General features: G+C 45.5%; 1 protein-coding gene across 1 annotated transcript in view; it reads left to right on the forward strand.

The window, feature by feature from the left end:
- The first annotated feature begins 1,064 nt into the window (after positions 1-1,064).
- Positions 1,065-17,212, forward strand: part of ZBTB14 (zinc finger and BTB domain containing 14) — a 124,926-nt gene continuing 108,778 nt past the window's right edge. The window contains exon 1 of the mRNA XM_063923533.1: positions 1,065-1,083. The gene's annotated coding sequence lies outside the window, so the exon portion shown is untranslated. The remainder of the gene's footprint in view (positions 1,084-17,212) is intronic.

Here is a 17,212-nt window from a genome sequence, read left to right on the forward strand (position 1 = left end):
ATATCCTAAAGGACTCTATCCCAGCTAAACCAAAAATTATTTTTAAGAAAAATAAGTCACTAAAAGACATCTTGGCCCCCAGTTATCTCAAATCCTCAACCCTACAAAAAAAACAAGACAGTAGTTGGACTGGCTGAAACCAACCTGTGGCTTCTATAAATGTGAGGGTAACCAACATGTAATGAGAACAAACATTATCCAGGACATAGTGAAGGATCACCGGTTAACATTAGGAGTTTCATTCATTTTAATTCCAAATTTTCAATATATCTTTTCATCTGCATGTGTAATCTGCATTATGTAGGCAGAACCAGCCGAATGATGAAAACACGATTTATGGAACACCGAAGAAACATCCTCAATAGGATACAAACACCTAGTGTATCTAAACACTATAGCAAACATCATAATGGAGATCTGAGCCCTTTGAAGCTGGTAGGACTACATCATATCCCCACCACCAGAAGAGGTGGAGATAGATTTAGAAAACTATGTGTGCAAGATATGTAATGGATCTACAAATTACATTATTTGTATCTGAACATTCTTAATTAATCCGTGGACTTGAATATAATTCTATAACAACAGTTTAATGTGAATAATTCCCCTATTTTCAGCTTTTAATTATATTTTCCTTTCCCCTCTCACCACAGTCCAGGAAGCAGATGCTTTGTCATGTATTTTTTTATTTGGGGGCTGCAGTAGTTCCACCCCACAGGTCGAAACAAAAGGGATGGGGGTCTGTGATGAAAGCATTGGTAAGGTTGTACACGGGAAATATATTTGTCCAAGGTTTCTGACCTAAAAAGTTTTTAAAACCGCAGGAAACTGTGATTGCAAAACACACGGGATAGATGTTTTGGGCTTTAGAAAAAGCTGGTTAAGAGTTCCCGAGGTTGTGAATGGAGCGAGAGGGCGGGCTTCATCCATTAGGCCCATTTTGGGTCTTCAGGTAATCGGCCTGAGATCAGGCTAATTAGTAGTTGCACCTGTAAAGTCTAATAGAGGTGTGTCAGAACTTTACTTAGTGTCCTGGTCAACACAGGCAGGAGGCCTGTTAAGAGACACTGTGATTTAATGACTGTGAGTAATGTGCATATGCTTATGTTTGTGGAAGGTATTAGGTCCTACCACTCTGAGAGAGGGAATCTGTTTGTTTAGTTAGGGCACAGATAGGCTAGGATTTATTTGTGATAATTCTCAGTGATGTCCTTTTTAACTGCATTTGCCAGCAAAGGAGATAAACTAATTTAGACTTTTCAGCAAGAAAATATTTTTCTAAATCATTTGCAACTTTTATACATCTGCATACCTCCCAACATCAGAAGGTTGGAATGCAGGACTCCTCTCGCGGCTTAGCTGTGCTCACGTTTGCTCTTGCGGTGTAGCCGTGCTCACGTCTGAAAAGGGTGAGTGTCCTGTGAAAAGTTGTGTGGCTTTGTGGGGAGTCAGTGAACGTAAGCCATGCCCCCGATTTCTTTACTGAGGAGGCATGCCCAGTGCTCTGTGAGCTGCTGGCATGCCCCCCCGACACCGGTGAATAGACGTTGTGCCTATTTACTGCTGTTCTGCTAAGCAGGGCAGCGAGTAACAGGAGCTTCCAAACTGCCCCCCACCACGGGACATTGCAGACTGCTGGTTGGGACAGTCCCAAAAAAACAGGACTGTCCAACGAAAATAGGGACAGTTGGGAGATATGCATCTGGTTTGCAAAAACATCTCTGCAGTGAGACCATGGGGAAATGAAGCAATATATTGAACAGGCATTTGTTATGTTTGTCAGAAGTTGCACTGCACAAATCTGATAATGAAAAAATGCTGTGCTCCAGTTTTTAACTTTATGAAAGATAAAATAAAGTGTTTATTGTCAATTAGAGAGTTTTAAAAGCAAAGAAAAAAAAGAGTAGTGTAGGTAATTTACTGCTACAATAACAATATATTTATGCTTACATTGAATCCAGAGCCATTTGTTGTATTGACAAACAGCATCTCTCCATGCACTTTACCATGATAGTATACCATAGTGAATTTTATCATGGGTAATAAAACAGCAACACAATATTCTTCAACCAAACATTACATCCTATCATTGGCCATGTTATTTTCAAGCTAATAAATTGGTTTATCCTTAACTGCAAAAAGCTATTACATGAGCTCAGCATTCTATTAAATAAATATGACAAATATTTATTTAATAGAATTTCCAGATTTATGCAGTTACCTCTAAACCATTGGCCATTATTTTTCTTTGAATCAGGCACTTCTTTGCAATTTTATTTCAGGTTCTGAGGTTGAGTTATATTGTTAAATATTTAGAGCAGTCCTTCATATTTTACATTTTCTGTAGCATAAATGCATAATATGCATTGCAATGTTGCAATGATTATTATTATTTTTTTCTCTGGCTGGGTCCACAGGATTATCCACAGGATAACATTGGGATATTGTCGAGCGACAGCGAAAATGGCACCAACACGGTGACGAGCTTTCTGGCCTCCCAGGATGCATTGGGGCCTCCACTATATAGTCCCGCCCACTGACTCAGTCAGATCAGTTTTTTGCTTGGTGCGGCAGGAAGCCGCATGGTCACAGGGCTGCTGTGAAAGCAGCCTCAAGTTTTCATTACTTTATTTTTATAGACTTACTGTTTTTGTTTGAGCGACTTCTCTTAACAGCGTCTTAAACGTGTATTAGAAAGAGTCGCTCCAACAACTCCCCACCGGGTCGCAACAACGCTTACCTTCGCGGTACAGTGCTGTCTCGACGGGCGTCTGTGTCGGATGTTCTAGCAGGTCCAGCAGACGTTACCAGGCTGTGGCCGGAGCATGGGGAGACAGTGAGTATATGGACTTCCTCTTACTAGAGGGGTCAGGACACAGCTACGCTGATTTGGTGGAGACTACAAACAGCGTGTTGATGCGCCGAACATCTCGAGTGTGACAGCGCTACGCTCCGGGGATCATAGGCGCCAGGACTAGGTGAGGCCGCGATCCTGGGAGTTTAAGTCAACAGGGGGTTTCAGACGCTCTCCTGGCCGTCCCTCCTCCGAGTTCATGGCCAGTTCCCGCGGGTCTCTCGTTTCATGAACTGAATGACCTCACTTCCGGCTCAGACGCTACCACGAGGGTACTCGGTCGCAGCTTAGACGCTGCGGTTGTGTACACTGGATATAAACCCGCCCAGACCGAGTCGCAGGCCTTTAGTGTCTGCATGCACGTGGAGTCGCTCAGCGTCCCGTTGGTGAGCGTCCGTGTCCGTTATCAGTTACCAAGAGCGGCAGTGTACACCAGTAGCGTCTGAATCCACTCAGCGTCTTTCGAGCGTCTTTGCTTGGATATGGAAGTGTGTTGAGTCTCCCTGTATCCCGCTCCCTGGAGGCAGGGTATACAGTACTAAAAATTCCTTCTACTTCTTAGTGTGCACTGTTAATTTTTAGTACCTATTGCATATGAGACCTGTATATTACTGTGTTTTCTGCATGTTATGTTGAAAAAGAACCAGTTAAACAGAAGTACAAATTTCCTACTTATGTATAAGTTATTATGGAGGTTGTATTCTCATATGACAATGTCTAATGCTTTAACATGTGACTGACTGCTAGTATGTGTGCTGACTTTTCTGTGTAATGTCAGTCCTGTTCTGACCCTCAAATCAGGTGCACTGTGGTCAGATTGATTTCACCTCTATATACTGATTATAGGGTGTGGTTCAGTCACAAAATTGTGTAGTCAATATCAGAAAAAATGTCTGAGCGGCAAAAGTGATGAGGAGAATTTGTCAAGCACTCCTACAGCCCTAACATGCTTATCTTGTAAGTCAGGGGTAATTGATATGATTCAATTGGTCACTTATGAGGGTTTGTGTGCAAACTGTTTCGCTTTTCAGCGAAGTAAAAAACAGGAGTTAGTTCAACCTCCAGTAGAGCCACCATGGAATATGTTCGCAAAGACTCTGTCTTCAATAGCGGACAGGTTAGCTCCAGTAGCACCACCTCAGGGGTTAGGTTACACTATGAACCCATACATGCAGCTCCCTTCCTATGGTTTGGTTCCAGTAGCCTCTACAAGCAACCAAGGGGTAGGTAAGACTAAGACAGATACGTCTGTATGGCAGACTACACAAGAGGATACATCGGATGATGATGCGGAAACAATAGATTCAACTCCGTATGATGATCAGTCGCAGAGCTTTAGTTCAGATGATGTAGCTGAACTCATTAATGCAGTAAAGGCTGTGCTTTCTCTGGAAGAACCAGCCAAGACAGCGTTAAAAGCAAAAGCACCTGTATTCAAACGAACAAAGTCAGTGAAAGCTGAATTTCCAGCGTCAGAGGAGTTGACGGAAATGATGGATGAGTCTTGGGCAGCGCCCGGTAAAAAGTATAAGATTTCTAGGAGATGGGATTCTTATTATCCATTTCCTGCTGGAGATTGTTCGAAGAGAGAAGTTCCTCCAAAAGTAGATGTACATGTTCTGCGACTCGTGCACAAATCTGCTTTGCCACTGTCATCTACCTCTTTGAATGATGTCACAGACAGGAGGGTAGAGAGCCTATTAAAAAATATTTTTTCTCTTGTGGGTGCAGTGGTAAGACCTGCTATGGCTTCGGCCTGGGTAGCAAAGGCAATGGGCGAATGGATAGAGGAACTAGAGAATGACATCCCCTCTCCTACTAGGGAGCAAGAGGATCGTCTTTGCCGTTTAAGACAATCTGCCCAGTATTTAGAAGAAGCAGCCATTGATGTAGGCACTGTTGCTTCTAAAGCTTCAGCCCTGGCAGTAGTCGCTCGCAGAGCAGTCTGGCTACGGACCTGGAAGGCAGATGCGGAGTCCAAGAAGGAATTGGAAGCATTGCCTTTCATGGGTAATATATTATTTGGAAAACCTTTATCGGATATCCTAGAGTCAGAGGCTGAATCGAAGAAGGTCAGATTTCCGGCTACCTACAACCCTAAGTCCAAGGGTTTAAAATTTCGCTCATTTCGCTGGCAAAGTAAAGCGAAAGGTAAAGAGGAGCCTAAACAACCCCAGTTTAAATCCAGGGGTAAGAAGCAGTGGGCTAGCAAAAAGCCAGCTTCCAAACCTGAACAAAAGCCCTCATCCTGAAGAGACGGGCCTCCGCCTGGAGGATTCCAGGGTTGGGGGCCGACTCCTGCAATTTGCACACACATGGCAACAGTCAACAACAGATGCCTGGGTGCAGAAGGTAGTATCTCAGGGGTATGGGTTCCCATTCAGGAGGCAGCCTCCTCAAAGATTTTTTTGCACCAGCCCGTCTCGTATAGAGTCGAAGGCCAATGCCCTGCAAGAAGCAGTCCAAAAATTACTGCAGTCAGGTGTGATTGTCCCAGTACCTCCATCACAAAAGGGACAGGGGTATTACTCCAATCTGTTTCTAATCCAGAAACCAAATTGGTCATATCGACCAATTCTAAATCTGAAGATGTTGAACAATTACATATGGATCCCGAAGTTCCACATGGAGACGTTACGCTCCATAATGTTGGCTATGGAACCGGGAGACTATATGGTATCTCTGGATGTGCGGGATGCTTACCTACATGTGCCTATAGCACTATCACATCAGTGTTACCTCAGGTTTGCCATCCTCAAGGAACACTTCCAGTTCCAAGCTCTGCCCTTCGGGCTAGCTACAGCACCCAGGGTGTTTACCAAGATCATGGTGGTTATGGCAGCTTGTCTGCGCAAACAAGGGATAAGGATATTCCCATACCTAGACGACCTATTAATCTTAGCACAGTCGCAAGATTTACTGTTGAGCCATCTCCAACAGACGATAGTTTGTTTACAGAGACACGGGTGGCTCATAAATTGGGAGAAGTCGTCCCTGAATCCATCACAGCGGATGGTTCATTTGGGAGCCATATTGGATTCAGACCTACAGAGAGTTCTCTTACCAGAGAAGAAAATAGTCAAGGTGCAGGTCATGGCTCAGGAAGCGTTGCAAGCCCAGACAATGTCAGTCCATGCAGCAATGCGACTGTTGGGTCTGATGGTATCAACGTTCGACATGGTGGAATATGCGCAATTCCACTCCAGACCATTGCAGCATCTCATTTTGACAAAATGGAACGGAAATCATCAAACAATAAAGAAGCAGATGATAAAGATTCCAGTAAATGTAAAAAGGTCTCTAGCATGGTGGCTACAGACAGACCATTTAAACAAGGGGAGACCCTTTTGGATAAAAGAGTGGCAAGTCCTGACGACAGATGCCAGCCTGCAAGGTTGGAGGGCGGTACTCGGAAGCCTATGGTTCCAGGGAAAATGGACCGCAAGGGAAAGTCGCCTGCCGATAAATCTGTTAGAAATAAGAGCCATTTACTTGGCCCTAGTTCAGGCAAAGGACAATCTACAAGGAAGACCAGTCCAGATCCGCTCAGACAATGCGACGGCAGTAGCATACCTAAATCATCAAGGAGGGACTCACAGCAAGAGTCTGATGGAGGAAGTAACTCCCATTCTAAAGTGGGCAGAACTCCATCTCCCAGCATTGTCAGCAGTATTTGTCCCGGGTGTACTAAATTGGGAAGCGGATTTTCTCAGTCGGCACACCATTCAGGAAACCGAATGGGCACTACACCCAGAAGTGTTTCAGACACTGGTGAACAGATGGGGTCTACCGGAGATAGACCTTATGGCGTCTCGTCTAAACAACAAAGTTCCGAGGTACGGATCAAGAACAAGGGACCCAGGAGCAGTCCTGGTAGACGCACTGTCAGTAGAATGGAGGTTTCAGCTGGCATATCTGTTCCCTCCAATATCTCTGTTACCCAGAGTAGTGAGAAAGATAAAACAGGCAAAAGGAGCAATCATTCTAATAGCTCCAGCTTGGCCAAGAAGGCATTGGTACACAGATCTGTGGAGAATGTCCGTGGAAGCACCGATACTGCTCCCTCAACGTCCAGATCTGTTAATGCAGGGTCCTTGTTGTCACAGTCATCTGGATCGCCTGTCTTTGACGGCGTGGCTGTTGAAACCTCTATCTTAGAGGCTAAAGGATTTTCAAAGCAAGTAATCCAAACCATGCTTAGAGCAAGAAAGCCTTCTTCGGCCCGTGTATATCATAGAATATGGCAAGCCTATATTCATTGGTGTTCTGGAAAAAATTACAATCCAAGAGCCTTTAAAGTAGCTAGAATTTTGGATTTTCTGCAGGCAGGATTGGATAAGGGGTTGAAGGTTGCTTCCTTGAGGGTGCAAGTCTCAGCGTTGACTGTATGGTTTCAGCAGAAGATTGCTGACCTACAGGATGTACGTACTTTTTTCCAAGGAGTAGTACATATTCAACCTCCATTTGTTCCTCCTGCAGCTCCCTGGGATTTGAATTTAGTTCTTAAATTTCTCCAGGGTCCTTTGTTTGAACCACTTGAGAGAGCAGATCTTAAGTGGTTAACGGTTAAAGTTCTTTTTTTACTGGCAATGGCGTCAGCCAGAAGAGTGTCAGATTTAGGAGCATTATCATGTAAGTCTCCTTTCCTAAGTTTTTTTCCAGACAGAGCAGTTCTCAGAACGAGATCTAGTTATCTTCCAAAGGTGGTGTCAAAGTTTCACCTGAATGAAGAGATTGTAGTCCCAGCTTTTCAGGTATCGGGACTATCTGCGGGAGAAGCGTCACTGGACGTGGTCCGGTCTTTAAAAATCTACATAGATCGTACTAGTGCCATCAGGAAAACAGATTCCCTCTTCATCCTCTACGGATTCCATAGGAGAGGTTGGCCTGCTAGTAAACAGACGCTGGCGAGATGGCTCCGAATGGTAATATCTGAAGCTTATTCTCATGCAGATCTCCCTATTCCGGCTAATGTCTCTGCACACTCTACACGTAAGGTAGGTCCTTCTTGGGCAGCACAACAGGGTGCATCAGCAGAACAGATATGTAGGGTAGCCACATGGTCTTCCATAAACACATTCATCAGACATTATGCCTTGGATACTTTTGCCTCTCATGATGCAGACTTCGGGCGAAAGGTCCTCCTGTGCAATCAGGAGCGTCCCCACCACTAAAATGGCTTTGGGAATCCCAATGTTATCCTGTGGATAATCCTGTGGACCCAGCCAGAGAAATGAACGTTATGGTAAGAACTTACCGTTGATAACGTGATTTCTCTTATGTCCACAGGTATCCACAGGGATCCCACCCGGACGCATCTGATTTGAGGATCTAGACAAACACTAAAAACCTCTTCCTTCTTGTATGGAAGGGTGTGCATGTGTGTTCTTATCGCCTGTACAGGTCTCTACCTAATGTTCCTGCCTATAATCGCTGTGGAAAGAACTGATCTGACTGAGTCAGTGGGCGGGACTATATAGTGGAGGCCCCAATGCATCCTGGGAGGCCAGAAAGCTCGTGACCGTGTTGGTGCCATTTTCGCTGTCGCTCGACAATATCCCAATGTTATCCTGTGGATACCTGTGGACATAAGAGAAATCACGTTATCAACGGTAAGTTCTTACCATAACGTTCATTTTGCAACATTCAGAAAGTAGGACATATACAAAGATAACTGAATTGCCAGGAAAGAAATACTACAGAATTATTTCTATATTCTGCACAAGGTACTACTGCAACTTTGGGGACTGTGACAGGGGCCCCTCCGTCATTGATCAGTGAGTGACGTCCTGCTCGGGGGTCAGACCGGATGCCCTGAGCTTCAGGAGGGAATCAGAGGTCCAGGGAGACAGCAGATATGGGGCGGCAGCAACAGGACACACAGCAGGGCTTACAGGCAGTTCAAATGGAATACACACATAATACCCGCGGACGGAATGCCGGCTGTCTATATCCCGACAGCTGCATCCCGTCCACCAGAATGCCGGTAGCGGGGCGAGCTCTAAGAGTCCCCTCGCTGCGCTCGCTAAACGTTCTATTCCCACTCTATGGATGTCGTGCACACCCACGAGTGACAATAGCCCTGATGCACCTAGATTCCGGCTGGCGTCAATGTTGGCTGGCGGGATTTTGGCGTTGGTATCCTGAATGCTGGGATCCTAACAGCCGGCATTGTAACTGCATCCCAAACAAAAGGGGCATACTGTCACACTGTGACACACGCTGTTGCCCACTGCTTGGAGCTTTTCCCAGCACTCAGCTAGCTCCATTGCTGGCACAAACATAGGCTAGCTAGTTAGCCTCTCCTCAGCTCAAGCTCACTCTTTTCATACAAGAGCCAGCTTATCGCCCTCCATCTTCCGGTTTCTCAGCCCTTCCATCGGCTTCCTCCCCTGAGTCAATGCCTCACCGCGGAACCCATGACCCTCCCCAAATCACCCTCCCATCATGGCACTCCTGCCCCCCCCCCCCCCTTACTCACCCTCTCATCGCAGTACCCGACCCACCCCATCGCGGAACCCATGAATGCCTCCACCATTGAGGCACAACCTCCCCACCACATCGCGGCACCTCAGAACTCTCCCACCTCTCTCATTGCAGGACACTCCCAACCCATCAAAGAACCCCCAACTGCCCCACCTCTTCACACATAATGTCTCCGCATAAACATTTATTTTTTTTAACACATTTTATTTTGCCCTGCTGGGAATCTTAAATGAGCTCATATATGTATCATTTTAAGTTACTTAAACCTGTAATTTAGTCTTTGGACACACATTACGGTATATTGCATACAATGTTTTTTTGTTGTTGTTTTTTTGGGGGGTGGCCAATAATGTTGTACCTAGGGGCGGCCAGACCCCTAAATCGGCCTCTGGGCTCCGCGATTACTAATTATCCTGGACAGCTGCTAACAAGGAACATATGTCCCCTTTTGCAGTGTGCAGTGCCTATTATTTTACATTGATCTTTTTTGGAGGGGACATTATTATTAATATTCTTATCCTTTATTTACATGGCACCACAAGGGTTCCGCAGCACCCAATTACAGAGTACATAAACAAATAAATCAAAACAGCAACTTACAGTTGAAGACAATATAGGACAATTACAGGGTAAATACACATAGCTACATCAGCAGATGACACTGGAACAAGTATCAGGTGGCAGAAGACTGCTGGATTTGGTGCAGTTGAAGATTATTAAAGTAAGAAAAAATAGGATTTTGGTACTTACCAGGTAAATCCTTTTCTTTGAATCCATAGGGGGCACTGGAGTACTCTTGGGATATGGACGGCTTAGCAGAAACAAAGGCACTGAATATTTAAATTTAGAACTCTCCACCCCTCCATATCCCCGAGTACCTCAGTGTAGTATCTCAGTATTTTTTACTGAGCCGAACAGGAACTATAGAGAGGTTGACAATGGAGAATTCCTATAACATAACGGACAACAACAAAGTTGACACATAACGTTACTGACAACGAAACAGTTGACACCATAACCGATAGAACCTTATAATTGAACCAGTCTGTGAAAATGTGTTACCATAAGATCCCCTGAGCTTAATACAACCCAGGTAAAACTGCTCTGGGTGGGCGTCCAGTGCCCCCTATGGATTCAAAGAAAAGGATTTACCTGGTAAGTACCAAAATCCTATTTTCTTTTTCATCCACTAGGGGTCACTGGAGTACTCTTGGGACGTACCAAAGCTTCCCCCGTGGGCGGGAGAGCTGTTTGACACCTGTAACACTAGGCGGCCAAAGCTAGATGCTGATGCCGCAAACGTATCAAACTTGTAAAAGCGCACAAACATGTGCACTGAAGACCATGTAGCCGCACGGTCAAGCTGTGTCGTAGAAGCTCCACGACCAGCTGGCCATGACGTTCCCACAGAACCTGTGGGATGAGCTATTACTGATGTAGGCGACTGTAACTTAGCCTTAAGGTAAGCCTGACGTATAGTCAGTTTTATCCATCTGGATAAGGTCTGCTGAGAAGCTGGCCAACCCCACTTGGCAGCATCATAGAGAACAAACAACGTATCCGTATTACGAACTGTAGACGTTCAGGACATATAAACGCGTAATGCGCGTACCACATTCAGAATTCTAGAATGTACTGTCAACACAGGAACCACTATTGGTTGATTGATGTGAAAAGATGACACTAGCTTTGGTAAGAAATCGGAAATCGTCCGAAGTTACGCTCTGTCATCAGGAAACACCAAATACGGTGGCTTGCAAGACAAGGCACCCAAATTTGAAAAAACGCCTTGCCGAAGCTAAGGCTAGAAGAAAAAACGTTTTCCAAGTCAGAAACTTAATATCCACTTGCTGTAAGGGTTCAAAATATGAAGACTGTAAGAAATCTGAACCCAAATTCAAGTCCCATGGCGCTGTAGGTGGGATAAATGGAGGCTGTACTCTGAGGACACCTTGCAGAAAAGTGTGTACCGACGGCAATAGAGCCAATCGTCTTTGAAAATAAATTAACAACACAGATACCTGCACCTTCAGTGTAGATAAACGCAGTCCTCCATCCAACCCCGTCTGTAAAAATAACAGAATACGGGTAACTTGAAAAATGATGTCGGAAACTTCCGAGCTTCACACCAACCTATATAGGCACGCCAAATTCTGTAATAATGAGCTGCCGTAACCGGCTTCCTAGCTCGTAACATGGTTGGTATAACCGATACTGTAATGCCCTCTCTTTCTTCTGAAGAGGGCGGTCTCAACAACCACCTCGTCAACCGCAGCTGCGCTAAATAGGGGTAAAAGAACGGCCCCTGTTGTAACGGGTTGGACGTAGTATGAGCGGCCAAGGATCGTCTGCGAGTAGTCCTCGGAGATTCGAGAACCAAACTCTCCGAGACCCATGAGATATCACTGGTATGACTGTGACGGACTCTCTTATGATCCGTTTTAGCAACGGAGATAACAGCGGAAAACGGTGGAAACAGATACACGAGGCTGTACGGCCACGCGATTGTGAGAGCATCCACCGCCACTGCCCTTGGGAACTGTCGTTCTGGACACACACTGGGCGTTTGTAATTGTGGCGAGATGCCATCATGTCCACCTGAGGGTAACCCCACCTGTGGACCAACCTGTGAAACACCTCTGGATTTAATGCCCAGTCTCCTGGATGAAAATCCCGACGGCTGAGATCATCTGTCTAACAGATGTCCACTCCTGGAATGAACCCAGTCTACAATATCACCTTGTGGTATTCTGGGCAATTGAGGATTCGAGCTACTTCCCGCCTTGCCATGCGGCTTCTCGTTCCTCCCTGGTTGTTGTGTATGCGACTGCCGTCGCGTTGTGTGACTGGCCTTGGACAGTCTGAGAGCGAAGCATGTAGTGCATAGTAAATTGCACGGAGTTCCAGGACCTTTATAGACAGCAATCTGTCGTGATCCATTTAGAAACCCTGTCGCTGACCATTTTAAACTACAACTCCCCAACCTCTGAGACTCTCGCCCAGAGTAGACACACCCTCGCCCCCCTGTGGGATACGCGAGTGAAAACCTCCGAACTGAAGCGCTTCGAAAGCCCATCAATGTTCTTAATAGGCGAATACACCAATGTACCGATAGTGTGCGTGGCTTGAGCACTAATTGTACCAGATGGCGTATAATCTGTTCTTTCTGGTGTAGTAGGTAAATTCTTTGATTTACCGTATCTGGAATCATACCTAGGAATTGAAGTCGTTGAGACGGAATTAGATGCGATTGTTTTTGAACTTGACACTGCAACCGTGGTGTACGTTAACAGCGCAAGTCGGAGAAGCATCTGTTGAGACGGAGCTCTTATGAGCAGATCGTCTAAGTATGGAACGATTGTCACTGCCAGGGATCTGAGATGAGCTATCATCACAAACATCACTTTGGTGAATACCCGAGGCGCTGTTTTTGTACCACAGCCTTGAAAAGACTGAAGTCTAACTCTAAAGGCTTTAAACGCCGGACCAGAGTATTTCCGGCTTGATACCGGAGGAGGCCATTTTGTCAAATTTAGGACCAAACACTTCTGGCCTTGTCGTGCTGAAACTAGCGACGATGAAAAACGAGAAGCAAGGTAACAGGCGGCAGCAGACGCTGTACCGAGATACTCAGCAGCTTCTCATTAACGATAAGTATAACGTGATCGTCATTGTTTCCATACACAGAGCGCCCTAGTGACCCAAATGTATCTTGGGTCTTTATAAGGTTTGACACAGACGAATTCACCAATGGCGGATTCTCCAATTTAGATGTCACTGTGTGGAAACGGGTAAATAGCCTTAAATCTTAGTAAGATATCCTAAATAAGAAAACCATTGAAGATCTGTCGTTTAGTAAATACAACGGATTAGATGTTAGAGGCTCCTTATTCTCTGTAAATTTAGATGTTAGAGCCTCCTTATTCTCTGTAAATTTCAGAGACTGACTCACTGGTCATTATCAATGTATGGTTGTCAAAACCCGCACTATCTGACTGTCTAATGTGCCCTCCTCACTCGTATTTAGCGCTGTGAGGTTTGACATAGAATTGTCAGGACTGCAACATAGAAGAAATGTTTAAATTATAAGACCAGTTAAATTAACACCCTGGTATCCAAAGTGAAATTGGACTGAGACTCCTCCGTTAAAGCTTGCGGAGTAACTTCCGAGACTCTGATCTTACCGCTCCTGTCGAGCGGAGTCAATTTGAATTGCCAATGCTTAACATAGGATCTGGGAATGAACTGGCTTCCGGAGTGGAAACCTACAAAACATACTGAACATGTGGTAGATTTATGTCCAGACTTTTGTTTAAAAGTATTTTTAGTCTGTGCTGGAGCCTTACTCCTTATGCCAACAGACAACACAATAGGCAAAGGACAGACACTTGCACGACTCAGTAAAATTATTACTTAAGGTGTGTAATATATATCTATCTATTTATGGCCGAAATGCAGTTCACATGGCCAGCCTATGTGAAACCTGAACCAAACTTCCCACTAACACCCCTGCGTCTCCGGTGGAGTAGTGATGTAGGGCAGGAATGTTCTGGAATTAAAAACTGGAAGAAACAGGAAGCATGGTTAAAATGGCCCCCATGCCATGCTTACACTGATAATCACAGTTACAATTGCTACAGTGTTAATATAGGCTGAATAGCCTATTATACAGTGAAAATCACAAGCAGGTTACAATACACGCTGTAGTGTTAATATAGGTTCAATAGCCTATTATACAGTGATAATCACAGGCAGACCACAATACATGCTGTAGTGTTAATATAGGCTCGATAGTCTATTACACAGTGAAAATCACAGGCAGTCTACAATACATGGATCCAGTATTAATATAGGCTCACTAGCCTATCATACATTAACTCTGCCTGCTGTTTATATAGGTATGGCAGCCCTTTACATTCCCTTGTAGCCGCGCTGTAATCAGCCAGATTCCCCCCCCCCTTCCCCCTGTACTCCCTGTAGCGCTGTGTCTCAGCGGGGAGCGCCGGGAAGTTGCAGGGAGGCGAGGGACACTTCTTGCCGAGCAGCGGAGGTCGGCTGGCCGGAGCGGCGCGTAGCGGCTTCCGGCGTCGCTAGCCGAGCTGCGGCGGTTCTCCCCCTCTCAGCGCTGGCACCAAGACAGCACTGATGGTGCTGGGGCGGCCGGACGGAGCGGCCAGACGGAGCGGCTGGGGCGGCCGGACGGAGCGGCTGGGGCGGGCGGCTGTATGAGCAGCGGCGGCATTACAACAGTGACCCCACACAGCGGGGCGGGAGCCTGCGCTGACCGCCCCGTTTCCCCAGCATACCTTGTTGTAGGGAGGCCTGCGACGGGCTTCTAAGCTCCGAGCTCTTCCGGTCATGGCTGCGACGGGGCTTCTATTTGTAAGCTCCGTCCAGCCTTTCAGGTCATGGCTGCGACGGGGCTTCTATCTGTAAGCCCCGTCCAGCTGTTGCAGGAGACAGTGGGCTGCCTGTGGCTGTGAGGGTGCTCTTTGTGAGGACCGACACGCCATGCGCTGTCCGTGCAGCGGCACTATCCCGGACCCATGTTTTTCCAGAAACTGGGAAGGGATGTGCTAAGTGAAAAAAAGTAAAATGTAAAAGTAAAAATGAAAAATTAATAAAATCTTCCACCAAGTGTGGGATCTCCCCACAAGCCTTGTTAGTGCTGTGAGCACAGAAAAAACACTGAGATACTACACTGAGGTACTCGGGGATATGGAGGGGTGGAGAGTTCTAAATTTAAATATTCAGTGCCTTTGTTTCTGCTAAGCCGTCCATATCCCAAGAGTACTCCAGTGACCCCTAGTGGATGAAAAAGAAAGAATAAAGCACGTGAGGGAAGAGGGCCCTACTCATGAGAGCTTACATTCTAAAGCCATATCTACTTATTAGGCTATGCCCCCTTTGTACTTGGGCCCTGTGGGGATATCTCAATTGCCCTTGCGGTCAGTCTGGCAGTGATTCTAAATTGCCATTAATATCTTTACATCTTAAACTTTAATATTTACTTTTAAAAAACAACACTTACTGCCCTACCCTAAAAATTTTACATTAGATAGTATAATTAGGCCATAAAGGAATTACAAGATTTAATTTATGGACTACTAGCTGGAGTACCCGGCTTTACCCGGGATTTTAAGAATGTCTGTTTACAAAAATAAATGTAAATATTAAACACACAGTATAAATAACATTGTAGATAGCTGATTACCCGTGCTTTGCTATGGGATAAGGATGGTAAATTAGAATGATAGTTGTTCGTTAATTTACGTTGGAGATCTAGTATATACACATCTTGCTTCCCTGGCACACTTTGTGTAGTGGCTGGACCCCTTTTTGTTCCGCCAAGGGACCCTGCTCTTCCTACTATACAACTCTCAGTCTGTGGCTTCCTGCTGCCTCCATTCCCCTCCTCACATCATGTCAGTGCTCCTGTGAAATTATCAATTTATTTAGTTTGTTATATAGCGCAGCACATTATGTATCTCCTTATATACTCTGTGCTGCTGGGGGACCGTGCTACTTCCACTATATAACGCTGAGTGTGTGGGTTTGTGCTACCTGCATTCCCCTCCTCACATCATGTCACTGGCCCTGTCACATGCAGTCCTGTCATCACTGACATCATGCATGTCCTGATATATTGTGTGCTGCTGGCCCACCCCTAGGGGTGCTAGTGGTGTGTTACCCCCACAGTGTTTGTTCCCATAGTGTAAGTCATATGTGTAGCAAGTTTGGTGTAAATTGCTCCAGGCATTCCAGAGTTATGCTGTCTGCTGAAAAACTCTGTGCTGCTGCCTCACCCCTAGGGGTGCCAGGGGTTTCGTACCCCCACAGTGTTTGTACCCAGCTTGTAAGTCATATGTGTACCAAGTTTGTTGTAAATTGGTCCAGGCATTGAGTTATGCGGTCTCCTGAAATACGTTGTGCTGCTGTCCCACCCGTAGGGGTGTCTAACCCCCACAGTGTTTGTTCCCAGATTGTAAGTCAGATGTGTACCAAGTTTGGTGTAAATTGCTCCAGGCCTTCCACAGTTATCTTGTCTGCTGACATACTCTGTGCTACTGTCCCATCCCTAGGGGTGCTAGGGCTGTCTGATCCCCAGTGTTTGTTTCCAGATTGTAAGGCATACGTGTACCAGTTTTTTAGTACATTGCTCCAGCAATTCCAGAGTTATGCTGTCTCCTGATATACTCTGTGCTGCTGTCTCCCCTCCCCCAGGGGTGCTAGGGATTTCTAATTGTTTAAGTTGCCTCCGCCGTGTTTTAATACGCTCGTATGTAAAATTTCATGATCTTTGCTTGTAAACTGTGGATTTGTATAGAAAGACAGGACAAATTTTCGCTTTTATATAGTAGATGAATATGTGAGCACCAATAACTACAGATGATTATTACAGGAAGAGGAGTCATATGATTAGGGAGCAATGAAAATGAAACATGAATATTTCTTTTCGATTACATGAAAATCATAAGAATGGCACCACTATATCAAGAGTTTCTTAATGAGAAATACTATTGTTTGGATTAGCATATAGTCACACTTGTCACTAGGGGCTTAATTCAGACCTAATCGCTAGGCTGCGTTTTCGTATAGCGGGCGATCAGGTTCATACTGCGCATGCACCACAATGCTCAGGCACATCGCACGGGTACAAAGCGGATCGCTGCTCAGCAATGGGTATGTGCGAAGGATCCGTTCGCAAGGAGATTGAGCATTTGTGGGTATCAATTGACCATTTTCTGGGAGTGTTTGGAAAAACGCAGGCGTGTCCATGCGTTTGTAGGGAGGGTTCCTGACGTCAATTCCCGTCCCGGACAGGCTGAAGTGTTCTAAGTCCTGGGCTACTCAGAGACTGCACAAAATCTG

Source organism: Pseudophryne corroboree, chromosome 5, assembly GCF_028390025.1.
Source record: "Pseudophryne corroboree isolate aPseCor3 chromosome 5, aPseCor3.hap2, whole genome shotgun sequence".
NCBI classification, from domain to species: Eukaryota; Metazoa; Chordata; class Amphibia; order Anura; family Myobatrachidae; genus Pseudophryne; species Pseudophryne corroboree.